This window comes from Aegilops tauschii, chromosome 3 (genome assembly GCF_002575655.3).
Source record: "Aegilops tauschii subsp. strangulata cultivar AL8/78 chromosome 3, Aet v6.0, whole genome shotgun sequence".
NCBI lineage: Eukaryota > Viridiplantae > Streptophyta > Magnoliopsida > Poales > Poaceae > Aegilops > Aegilops tauschii.
In genome coordinates this window covers 109,837,590-109,850,143 of record NC_053037.3, presented here as the reverse complement: position 1 = coordinate 109,850,143, position 12,554 = coordinate 109,837,590, and the positions used below count along the sequence as shown (strand labels likewise).

Below are 12,554 nucleotides of genomic sequence, written 5' to 3'. Positions count from 1 at the left end.
ATGAGTGAATCTACACTTTAAAATATGTCTATATACATATGTATGTAGTTTGTAGTGAAATTCCTAAAAAAGACTTACATTTAGGAACGGAGGGAGTAGATCCTGTTAGGATTCGTAGAAGCGTCTCAACTGTCATACATGACAGCCCGCGGTTATATATTGATTGGGGCGAGGCCAGCTCTTGCAGAGGCATACATGATTCGGTTGCAACAACCAGAAGAGATACATGGAGATAAGGGAGTAGAGAGATACAAAGATAAACATAAAAAGAGATCTCCCTAACTACCTAGACTTGTGCGCCAAGTTCCTCAACATGTAACGTGACAGAAGATTGTTTAACACTCCCCCTTAATCACAACTGAATTAGGTTGAGATTACGTCTAAATTCCTCAAAACTTCTGGTTGGCAAGGCCTTGGTAAGTCCATCTGCAATTTGTTCCTTGGAGGGAATGAACCTGACATCTAGCTGTTTGTTTGCAACTCGTTCTCTTACAAAATGAAAATCTATCTCAATGTGTTTGGTCCTGGCATGAAAAACTGGGTTAGCAGATAAGTAGGTGGCACCAAGATTATCACACCATAAACAAGGAGGTTGGGCTTGTGGCACTCTAAGCTCTTTGAGCATAGACTGAATCCAAATAACTTCTGCTGTTACGTTTGCTAAGGCCATGTATTCTGCTTCTGTACTTGACCTGGAAACAGTAGCTTGTTTTTTGGCACACCATGAAATTAAGTTAGGACCATAGAAAATAGCAAAACCACCTGTTGATCTTCTATCATCTAACCAGCCAGCCCAGTCAGCATCTGAGAAAGCATTGACAAGTGTGGAAGATGATCGTCTGAAGGTAAGACCTGTGGTCAAAGTGTTCTTTATGTACCTTAGAATTCTCTTGGTTGCTGTCCAATGAGCTGTGGTTGGTGCATGAAGATATTGACACACTTTATTAACTGCAAAAGAAATGTCAGGCCTGGTGAGAGTCAAGTGCTGAAGACCACCAACCAGACTTCTGTACCCAGTGATGTCCTCTTGAGTCAAAGGTTCTCCTTCTTTCAAGGATAGAGTTTCTGAGCTGGATAAAGGTGTTAGTGTAGGCTTGCAGTTTTCCATTGCAATCCTACTCAACAATTCGGTTGCATACTTTGCTTGTGATAGGTGAATACCATTGTTTATTTTGTTCACCTCAATGCCTAAAAAGAAATGCAAGTCTCCCAAGTCCTTAAGAGCAAATCCAGGCCCTAGATCCTTGAGTAAGGCTGATACTGCCCCATTCGAGGAACTAGTGATGATGATATCATCAACATATATAAGAACAAATATAAAGGTTTGATACTTGCTGTAGATAAACAGGGAGGTGTCAGATTTGGATGGAGCAAACCCAAGTGCTTGAAGCTTCATACTCAACCGTGAATACCATGCTCTAGGTGCTTGTTTTAATCCATACAGGGCCTTGTCAAGCTTGCATACATGGAATGGTGCATTTCTGTCTTCAAACCCAGCAGGTTGTTTCATGTACACTTCCTCTTCCAGAACACCATGAAGGAACGCGTTCTGTACATCTAGCTGTCTAAGTCTCCATCCCCTGGACACAGCAATTGACAGTACCAAACGTATTGTTGCAGCTTTAACTACCGGACTAAAGGTGTCCTCATAGTCTATGCCATACCTTTGCTTGAAGCCCTTGGCTACAAGTCTTGCTTTGTATCGATCTATGGTACCATCAGATTTCTTCTTGATTCGATACACCCATTTACAATCAATCAGATTTCTGCCTTGCAGAGGAGGAACAAGATGCCATGTCTTGTTCTTCTTCAGTGCCCTGAATTCATCATCCATGGCTGCTTTCCACCTGGAGTCATCAAGAGCTTCTTTCAAAGTGTTAGGTTCACCAGTAGTACACAACATTCCAAATTTAGAGAAATTTTTATAATTTAGGCGAGAAGTAACTCCCCTTTGTAGCCTGGTGCGTGGCGCCACAGGAGGGATCACAAGATGCTGCGGCGCAGGCGATCCAGGAGGTGGTGTCTCCTCAGCGTCAGCGTCAGGTGCTGGCGACCCCAATCCCGAAGGGGATCCTGTCGCTGTCGCAGGGGCGGGCGAACGCGGCTCGGGCGACCGCGGCTCGTGCGACCGGTCCACGCTGGCGGGGCCAGGAGATGTGGACCCAGAGGAATCTGGTGCTGGACCGCGTGTCCCATCCCGCCACGCGCCGTCCTCCTGTTGGCGCGGCTGGGCGCTGTCGCGTCTGCAGCTGGCAAAAACGACAAATTTGACCTGTGGACAAAAAGAATTCATAAAGTGAACTGTTGACGAAAAAATTTCACCCGACTGACCCTTTTGTGTAGCGCCCGACAGTCAGGCGCCACACTACACTGTGCAGCGTCTGACCGACAGGCGCTACACGCCTGACCAGCGTCGCACTTCAAGCTACCTAAAAATTGCTAAGTCAGTGTGCAACGCCTTAGAGCTAGGCGCTACACTATACAGTGTAGCGCCTAAGGCGTAGGCGTTGCACAATCAAGGGTTTGTCTCACTTAGATTCTGTAGTATGGAAGGAGGGGCTTGTCAGGGATTAGCTAGCCACCCCATGTTCAAAATATCTGACTACTGTCTAAATGCATATAAAACTGGGCTGCACTATACATAGAGATTACTGTTGTGTCAACCGCAAGAAATCTGAATTAGCAGGGCAGGTACAAGCACTGTCGTGTCGTGTCTCTCCTAGCCACGCACTGTGCTACGGTGAAAGAAGCTCTCTTTGGTCTGTAGAACGCTAAAAAAAATCACGTCTTAATCTTTCTTGTTTCACTTTTTTTAGAATTAATCATTTTTTGTATTCTCTTCCAGCTGATTGTATGGTTTAGAGACGTGCGTACACATGCACGCACTAATTCTTTCTTTGCAAAAGAACACATGGCCTTTAGATGAGCTGTGATTTAGCTAGCCAGTCAAAAAAGCAACCGATCCCATCCCACGTTGATTTTGAGATGGATTCATGGGTTCATATAGTGAAAATCTTGAACTGAAAGCGCTAGCCCCTGAAAGTGTCATGAACATGCAATGTCAGTGAGTCAGTCACCCAGGCGCAACGTGCTGGGTTAAACATTTGCCAAATCTTCCGAAATCCAAAGCGATCGATCGGCACCACCGCAGCAAGATCGCATCAAGCTGCAAGTGCAGTATGTCACGAGCCGTACAGTAGGCAGGTGAATATTTGGAAGTGTGGGAAGGGCGTCTGCTTGCGAGCTGACTTTAGTCCAAGAAGATGCAACTACTATGACCGACTAACACTGGCCCCAACGAGACACGATTCCTTTTCAAAGTCCATTAGTGCAGCGCCTAAGCTATAGGCGCTACACTACAGTGTAGCGCCTAGCTGTTGGGCGTTGCACACTGACTTAGCAATTTTTAGGCAGTTCGGAGTGCGACGTTGGCCAGACGTGTAACGCATGTCAATCATGCGCTGCACAGTGTAGTGTGGCGCCTATCTATCGGGCGCTACACAAAAGGGTCAACCGGATGAATTTTTTTCGTTAACAGTTCACTTTGTGAATTCTTTTCATCCATAGGTTAAATTTGTCGATTTTGCGTCTGCAGCTGGTGGGCTGCATGCGGCCGCCCACGGTCCCGCTGTCCACGTCCGTACGCGCGGAAACCAAAGAGGGACCAGGTGCTGCAGTTGTAGATCCCGGTGCAGATCGACCTGCTGCATGCAGCGGTGATCCCAGGGCGGATCTGCCTCGTGCTTCGTTGTTCCCAGCCGGGATACACATGAAATAATGGCCATTTCCACTGTTGTTTGCACTGTTTGAGCCCAAATTTTCTTTTGAAGATGGATCTGCAGCAATATACTCAGGCAAAATATGATGAGTAGTCAAAGGTTGATCAGTACTATTGTTTTCACCCCCATGATCAACACCGGAAAGAGTAGTTGGAAGAAGAAGAATTTCCTGTTTTAGGAGGGCACCGGCATTGGGATGAAGGGTTTCGAAGGGGAATTTTGTTTCATCAAATACAACATCACGAGAGATATATATTCTACCCGTGGCAACATCAAGGCACTTGACCCCCTTGTGTTGGGCACTATAGCCAAGGAAGACGCACTGTTTGGACCGGAAGCTGAGTTTGCGATTATTGTAAGGACGTAGATTTGGCCAACAGGCGCACCCAAACACACGGAGAGAGGCATAATCTGGTTTGGTATGAAAAAGACGTTCGGTCGGGGATTCATTGTTGATGACTCGGCTAGGTAACAAGTTTATAAGATGAACCGCAGTTAGGAAGGCTTCATCCCAAAACTTTAACGGCATAGATGCAGCAGCAAGAAGGGAGAAACCTACATCAACAATGTGCCTATGCTTGCATTCAGCGGAACCGTTCTGCTGATGAGCATGGGGACAAGACACGTGATGGGAAATTCCTATTTGTTGAAAGAAGGAATTTAACTTCTCATACTCACCACCCCAGTCCGATTGCATGGCAATGATTTTGCGATCAAATTTTCTCTCAACTAGGGCTTGAAAGTTATGGAATACTTGAAAGACATCGGAACGTTTTTTAAGCAAATAAATCCACGTGTACTTGCAGTAATCATCAATGAAGCTTACGTAATATGTGTGTCTACCAACGGAAGAGGGGGCAGGACCCCACACATCGGAAAAAATAAGTTGCAAGGGTTTTGTTGACACACTAGTAGAAATAGAGTAAGGCAATTGATGACTTTTTGCTTTCTGACAAGCATCACAAATAGTTTCACGATCATGCTCACCGACAAATGGGAGCTTATGTTTGCTAAGAATTTGATAAACAATAGAAAAGGACGGATGGCCTAAACGATTGTGCCATCGTTCTGAAGAGACCTTGAAGGCTCCATGAACTTGTTTATTGAACTTGCAAAACTTGGGAATCAACGGATAGAGACCTTGCACACATCTACCGCGATAGAGGACCCTCCTCGTGACCTGATCCTTGATCAAAAAGAAGAATGGGTGAAATTCTATGAAGACACCATTATCAAGAGTGATGCGATGAACAGAAACGAGATTCTTTGATGCAGCGGGAACATGTAAAACATCTTTAAGCTGGATATCACAATGTGGGGTTTTAACAATAGACTGACCAACATGACTTATCATCATACCTGGAGCATTCTCTACTGTGTTGATCTGATCTTTGCCGTGGTATCTCTCATGCATGGTCAGCTTCTCGAGATCTGAGGTAATGTGCTCGTTGGAGCCCAAATCAACATACCAGTTTGAGTCGGCACTACCATAGGAGATATCAGCTGCAGCGGCAACACGCTTCTTCTGGGAGTTGTCCTCTGCATAGCGCCATTTGCATTCTTTTGCAATATGGTTAGTTTTTTTACAGATCTGACATTTATTTTCGTACTCTTCATACCCAGCAAAATGGCGCCCTTGATTGTTGTTGTAGAAAGGGCGCGGAGGGCCGTTGTTGTTGTAGTAGCCCCCGCCGCCACCGTAGTTGTTGTTGTAGTTTCCACCACCGCCGCCGCGGTAGCCACCATAGCCACCGCCGTTGTTGCCGTTGTTGTTGCCGCCCTTGGGGAAGCCGTTGCGGTTGCCTTTGGAGAAGCCACCACGCCCTCGAGACGCGGCGTTGGCGGATGTTTTGAAAGCACCCGATCCAGAGCCGTGGAACATCTCCACCCTTTGATCAAAGTTCGACACCATGCCGAACAGATCATCGATGGAGAGAGGCTCAGTGCGAACGTCTAATGCAGATATAAGAGGTTGATAGTCCATATCGAGGCCAGAGATGAGGAAAGAGATTAACTCCCCCTCGAGAAGCGGCTTTCCAGCCATGGCAAGTTCGTCTGCAAGCGCGCGCATCTGACCAAAGTAGGCTGCGGCAGATTGGGAGCCCTTTTGGGCATTGGAAAGGGCAGCACGGCAATTGTTGGTGCGTGATCTGGATTGAGCCACAAACATGTTTGCGAGAGAAGACCAGATGGCATGGGATTTTTCTAGGGAAGCGACCTGTACTAGGACTTCTTTGGAGAGGTTGCGGAGCAGATATGCCACAAGTTGTTGATCTTGAATCAACCAGGCGGAGTAGGCTGGGTTTGGTATGGTTTGATCTTTTCCTTCTGCGTTTTTGGAGGTAATGGTGGCTGGTGGTTCTGGGACTGTTTGATCAAGGTATCCGAAGAGACCTGCCCCTATGATCTGAGATCGGGCTTGGGCTCGCCACAAAACATAGTTTGTGCGAGTAAGAGGTTCTGAGATTGTATTGTTTAGGCCAGAGGAGATGATTTGGCTGAGGAAGACATGGCGATGGGAGATGGGCGAAGGTTGAAGATGATGGCTAGATGAGATGGAAGAGGGAGGCTCTGTATACCATGTTAGGATTCGTAGAAGCGTCTCAACTGTCATACATGACAGCCCGCGGTTATATATTGATTGGGGCGAGGCCAGCTCTCGCAGAGGCATACATGATTCGGTTGCAACAACCAGAAGAGATACATGGAGATAAGGGAGTAGAGAGATACAAAGATAAACATAAAAAGAGATCTCCCTAACTACCTAGACTTGTGCGCCAAGTTCCTCAACATGTAACGTGACAGAAGATTGTTTAACAGATCCCAATTGTGATCCGCATGTGTCTAAAATGCTGATGGAACTTAAGTGTTTCGCATGAAGCTGCACACCAAAAAGAAAAGCTAGAATGAACAAAAGAAAAAAACTAAGTGCAAGTATCTAAATTTGAACATCATTGACACAGAAAAAAAAGACTATAAACTACTCCCTCCGTCCCATAATATAAGAGCGTTTTTTACACTAGTGTCAGAAACGCTCTTATATTATGGGACGGAGGGAGGGAGTAGATTATGGCTCTTGGTTGCAGTCTTGGTCAATGACGCTGCTATGCTTTTGAATATAAAATTAATATCCATTGGAAATAACAGCAAGGGGTCTGCATCCACTTGGTAGTGCCAGTTTGCTTATTTTTCATCCCTACTTGCATGATCTTAGCAGTGATGCTCAATAATTTTATGCCGTTGGGTTTACTCGATGCATGTGAGAAAAATTGTTTTTCTTTTCCCTTGAATTCGAAAATATGACTGCATTTGTGAAGGAAAGAGCAATTCTAGAGGCAATGTCAATGTTGTATCTCCCTATCACTTCACATGTTCCTTGAATAGCTTAGTTCAGCTGCATGCCATGGTAGACAGGTGATATACTATGAAAAGAAAATCCAAAAATATGTAAGATCTCAGTGGGTCACGCTGAAGTATTTGTGTTGGGATCTTTAGCATCAACTTTATTGACCGATGATGCAGGCTGCCAGAAAGAAACAGCCTAGAGGATGGGAGCTCGAACATGCAAGGAGAAGCTTTGTCCCACACTGGAAAGCAGTGTTATTTTCCCAGTTGGAAGCAAGGGCGTGCCCCAGTCCCATGATAGAATTGAAAACCATTAGAGAGATGGATGAAATTCTGAATAAGGCAGCCGAAGGATCCTCTTCAATTCCAAGTAGCAATCTTGGTTTGTTGGGAAGAATTCCGCGATTGACAAGTAATCATCAATCCAGAAGGCTGTTTGGTACTGCGGCATCAACAGTCTTGAAACTGTTGAAGCATGCATGAGTTGAGAGGTAGTATGTCAATGTCACATGGGCTGTATTTTGTACTTCAGGCTAACAAGCCTGCCTGATATAAAACTTGTGTCGTCGTCGCTACTTCGGTTCTTTCGCCGTTTTCTTTCTCTTCTGTTGGATTTCTATCAGGGCAGGACGAGGCGAGTAACTAATTCTGGGTGGAATGTCATAATGTGATCTAAAACAGACAGATAAACTGAATGAACACGGCGAATCAAGCGTGGCTATGAGTTCGTACGGAGATAGCAGATAGAGGCTCACGAAAGATTGATGCAAAACTATTTTGCTCCTAAACCAGTTTTTCAAAGAGGTACTTTCGACGTCGGTTTAGGATGTTCAAGGATTTGTTTCTTCATATATGCAATTCTTTGAAGCATCATGACCGATCCTTCGAGCAGGGGAGGAGTTGGACCAGATTCCTTGGACGTAGCACTGAGCAGCTGGTCTACTGTATTGCGCATGATGGCCTATGGTGTTCGCAAATTTCATTGATGATCATTTGGCAAGCACTTCTATCTTTTTGGTCAAGCAATCTACAAAGACGGTGGTAGAAGTGTTGGGCCCAGAGTATTTGGATCACCCAATACTCCGAACACTCAGAAACTTTTGAAGATGAACAAAGCCCGTGGGTTTCCAGATATTCTTGGCTCCATGATTTGCATGCACTGAAAGTGAAAGAACTGTCTTGTATCATGGCATGTATAGTTCAAAGGACGCAATGAAGATGCCACCATCATTATTGAGGCTGTGGCCGATCAGAAGATATGGATTTGGCGTGTATATTTTGGTATGCCTGGATCTTACAATGACATCAACGTGCTTAACCGATCACCTCTCTTTGCAAAGCTAGACAATGGAGAAGCACCGCGGTCACCTTCCAAGCAAATGGCCGCACATGCAAGTACTATCTTGCGGATGGGATCTGTCCGAGGTAGGCTACTTTCGTGAAGCCAATATCTAGCGCCGGACGAGACTCGCCTGCTCCCTCCCCATGCTCCCATCCGTGCTCCCGCGTACGTGGCTTGATTTGATTGGAACAAATTAAGACCCGGCCCCATCCCCTTAAAATCAGGGGGGAGATGATTAGATTAAAAAGAAAAAGGGAAAAAAGACAGACGTTGGATGAAGTGGGAGCACGGATGGGAGCATGGGGAGGGAGCAGGCAAGCCGGATCCTCTAGCGCCTGAGGTAATAAAGAACTTTATTTTTATAATGCTCAAGCGGCGGCATGGAAAGATGTGGAGAGGGCTCTTGGGATTTTGCAATACCAATTTGTTGTTGTGCAAGGACCGTCTAGGTTATAGGATCAAGAGAGAACCTTTGGTACATCATGACAGCTTGTGTGATCGTGCACAACATGATCATTGAGAATGAGGATGGACAAAATTTGAATTACATCTTCCATGACCTCATGGGAGTACGGGTATGGCCGAGTAGAAGGCAAGACCTAATTGAACGCTTTATGCAGGTGTACCATGACATCAGAGTGTCCAATACATCTTCAAAAAGATATCATGTAGGAGTGGTGGGCATGGCATAGGAAACAAAATCCCTAGTTTCATCTCTATGTTTGTTGTAATTTTCATGAACTTTGTTGTATTATGTGCTGAACTTTGTTGTAGTTATGTTGCATTTGATGTTCTGGATTGATGAAATTATTGTTATGTTTGTTTTATGATTTATTTGAGATGATTTTGATGTTATTTGGTTTAAATGTGTATGAAATTGTGGAGTGGTTGTTGTGTGGCTTCCCTATTTTAGATCATCTATTGGAGCTATCTTTACAAATGAGTTAGTTGCGGGATGATGCATTACGGAACGAGTAAAGAGACTTGCTGGTAACGAGAATGAACTATGTATTGAGATACCGACGATCGAATCTCGGGCAAGTAACATACCGATGACAAAGGGAACAACGTATGTTGTTATGCGGTTTGACCAATAAAGATCTTCGTAGAATATGTAGGAGCCAATATGAGCATCCAGGTTCCGCTATTGGTTATTGACCGGAGACGTGTCTCGGTCATCTCTACATAGTTCTCGAACCCGTAGGGTCCGCACGCTTAACGTTCGGTGACGATCGGTATTATGAGTTTATGTGTTTTGATGTACCGAAGGTAGTTCGGAGTCCCGGATGAGATCGGGGACATGACGAGGAGTCTCGAAATGGTCGAGATGTAAAGATCGATATATTAGACGACTATATTCGGACATCGGAAAGGTTCCGAGTGATTCGGGTATTTTTCGGAGTACCGGAGAGTTACGGGAATTTGCCGGGGAGTATATGGGCCTTATTGGGCTTTAGGGGAAAGAGAGATGGGAGGCTACGCGCCCCCCAAGGCCTATTCCGAATTTGACTAGGGGGAGGGGCAGCGCCCCCACCTTCCTTCTCTTCTCTTTTCCCTTTCCTTCTCTCCTACTCGTACTACATGGAAGGGGAGGAATCCTACTCCCGGTGGGAGTAGGACTCCTCCAGGGCGCGCCATAGCTAGGCCGGCCCTCCCCCCTCCTCCACTCCTTTATATACGTGGCCAGGGGGCACCCCATAGACACAACAATTGATCATTGATCTCTTAGCCGTGTGCGGTGCCCCCTCCACCATAATCCACCTCGGTCATATCGTAGCGGTGCTTAGGCGAAGCCCTGCATCGGTAACTTCATCAACACCGTCATCACGCCGTTGTGCTGACGAAGCTCTTCCCGGAAGATCTACTGGATCGTGAGTTCGCGGGACGTCACCGAGCTAAACGTGTGCTGAACGCGGAGGTGCCGTACGTTCGGTACTGAGGATCGGTCGATCGTGAAGACGTACGACTACATCAACCGCGTTGTCATAACGCTTCCGCTCACGGTCTACGAGGGTACGTGGACGACACTCTCCCCTCTTGTTGCTATGCATCACCATGATCTTGCATGTGCGTAGGAATTTTTTTGAAATTACTACGTTCCCCAACACCAACATGTGAACAAGCCATTCACCCTCACTCATTGTTGGACGCTCATCAAAGATTGCCCCAAGTTCAAAGATCAATATGCCGCTCAAAAGAAGAATGGATGGCCGGCGGCCGTCGTTGGGCATGAAGATGGATTGAAAAAGCGGCCAAGGGGCAAGACCAACTCAAAGGTAGACGAGAAGTGTGATGTGGCATTTTTCGCCTTGCAAGAAAATTTGTAATGCATGATGACCCAAAAGGAAGCAAAGGACGAGAGGAAGAGGCCGTTCAAACGAAGAAGCTAGGGATCGAGGAGGCCGTTCAAACAAAGAAGCTCGAGATCGAGGCCACTAATGCAAACACCAAAGCAAAAGTGGTGGCACTAGTTTTCATGACTGTGGGCTTGAGCAAGATTTCCCCGAAAAGAAGTTGATTCGAGAAAAAGCAAAAGGAGATGCTCGATCAAGATGATTGAGCTGCGGCCGCGAGACATGAACTGTGGCCCTTTTTTGTGCGTTGGCAAGTGTGTCGGCCCTTGGCTTTGTTTGCCGATGTGAAACTGTGGGGGTGATCATTTTGTAAGCTGGCATATGTGTCGGCCGCCGCTGTTCTAGCCATCATAAACTATAGCTGCCGGTGTGAACTATGGCCGTGGGGCTTAAATTTCAGTTTCCATTTCCTTTGGAAAGAAGTACAGTTTTCACCCTCAAATCCACTCCAATGTCTCCATAACACCCCAAAGTCAATTTTGGTCTGATTTTGACCCAAAAAATATCAATACCAGTTTAATCTAGCCGTAAGCGGTTTAGTATCACATCAAGAGTGGTTTTGCATCTGGTTTTCGTTTATTTGATGCTGACTTGGCACTGATGTCCATGGCGTCCCGGTCGGCGCTTTCCTTTCATAAATTCCCCAATCTGCGCTCGAACCCAAAATTCCCCATTGATGCTCGCTCGCTCGATCCAGACCTCACGCTCGAATTCAGACCTCATTCTCGAATTGGCTGCAGTCCATGGCGTCGTTCGCGAGCTTCTCGGCAAGCTCCTCCTATTCCAGTGGTACGGCGGCGACGTCGCAGTCGCCGGTGGCATATCAGGAGGGTCCGTTGCAGTACGAGCTAGAGAGGCTGTGTGGATGCGCAGTGAGAAGCAATACGAGCTTCAGCCTCGACGCATTTCTTGAAGCGTGCTGAATCCAGGACGCAGGTACTAGGGAAATCAAAAGTGTGTTCTTGCTGTTCTTGTATGAGCCTCTTTCCTTGGAGAAATTCTATTGTTCGCTGATTGCAATGCGATTTCAGGGTGTGGTCTGTAGGTGAATCGTGACATGATATTGGCGAATGGTCTGAAAAAAGAGAAGATGCAATTGAAGAATCTCGCATCGAGACATGATGTTGGGTACGTAGTTGAGTGGAGACGGGCATGAGGTTGCTTGTGAATGAGATGCAACAGGCATCAGTAGTACTCTGAATTCAGTCCAAGTTCAGACTAGTTATACTGTAATACTAAAACTATAGTAAAAGTTCTGTACAAATGCAGTCAAAACTCAGAGTACTTATACTACACTACTAAAACTGCAGTCAGAATTCAGTCCAAATGCATCTAAATTCAGAGTTAGCAATCAAATTCGGTCAAAAACATTATGCTCTGTTTCTACCAAGACAATCACCACAAGGGCAGTGCAAATTAACCTATTTTCCCAGGAAAGCAACAGGCCGATCATCTGCAAATTAGCAACTTTTAATATCCAACACAACAGAGCTATCACGAACACATGATGGGATCAGGCCTTCGCCCTTGACACCAACATTATCTGATCCCATGTCCAGGAAACATACGTGAAGCCATCGGTTGATTCCGACTGAGACGGATTCCCGACGGCCGACAGCGAGCCTCGGAATACGAGGGACCGCGTGTTTCCTTTGTCCCATGCCAAGGCGAGGTCCAGCGAGACAGACGACGGCGACGACGGCAACGGCGGCAAGGACGGCGACGCAATTGCAG

At 46.1% G+C, this 12,554-nt stretch overlaps 1 long non-coding RNA gene across 1 annotated transcript; it reads left to right on the top strand.

The window, feature by feature from the left end:
• The first annotated feature begins 11,440 nt into the window (after window positions 1–11,440).
• On the top strand, window positions 11,441–12,095 carry LOC120975389 (uncharacterized). The gene is made up of 2 exons (XR_005771157.3): window positions 11,441–11,756; window positions 11,852–12,095. It is a non-coding gene; the product is annotated as an uncharacterized lncRNA (long non-coding RNA).
• Window positions 12,096–12,554: the final 459 nt, after the last annotated feature.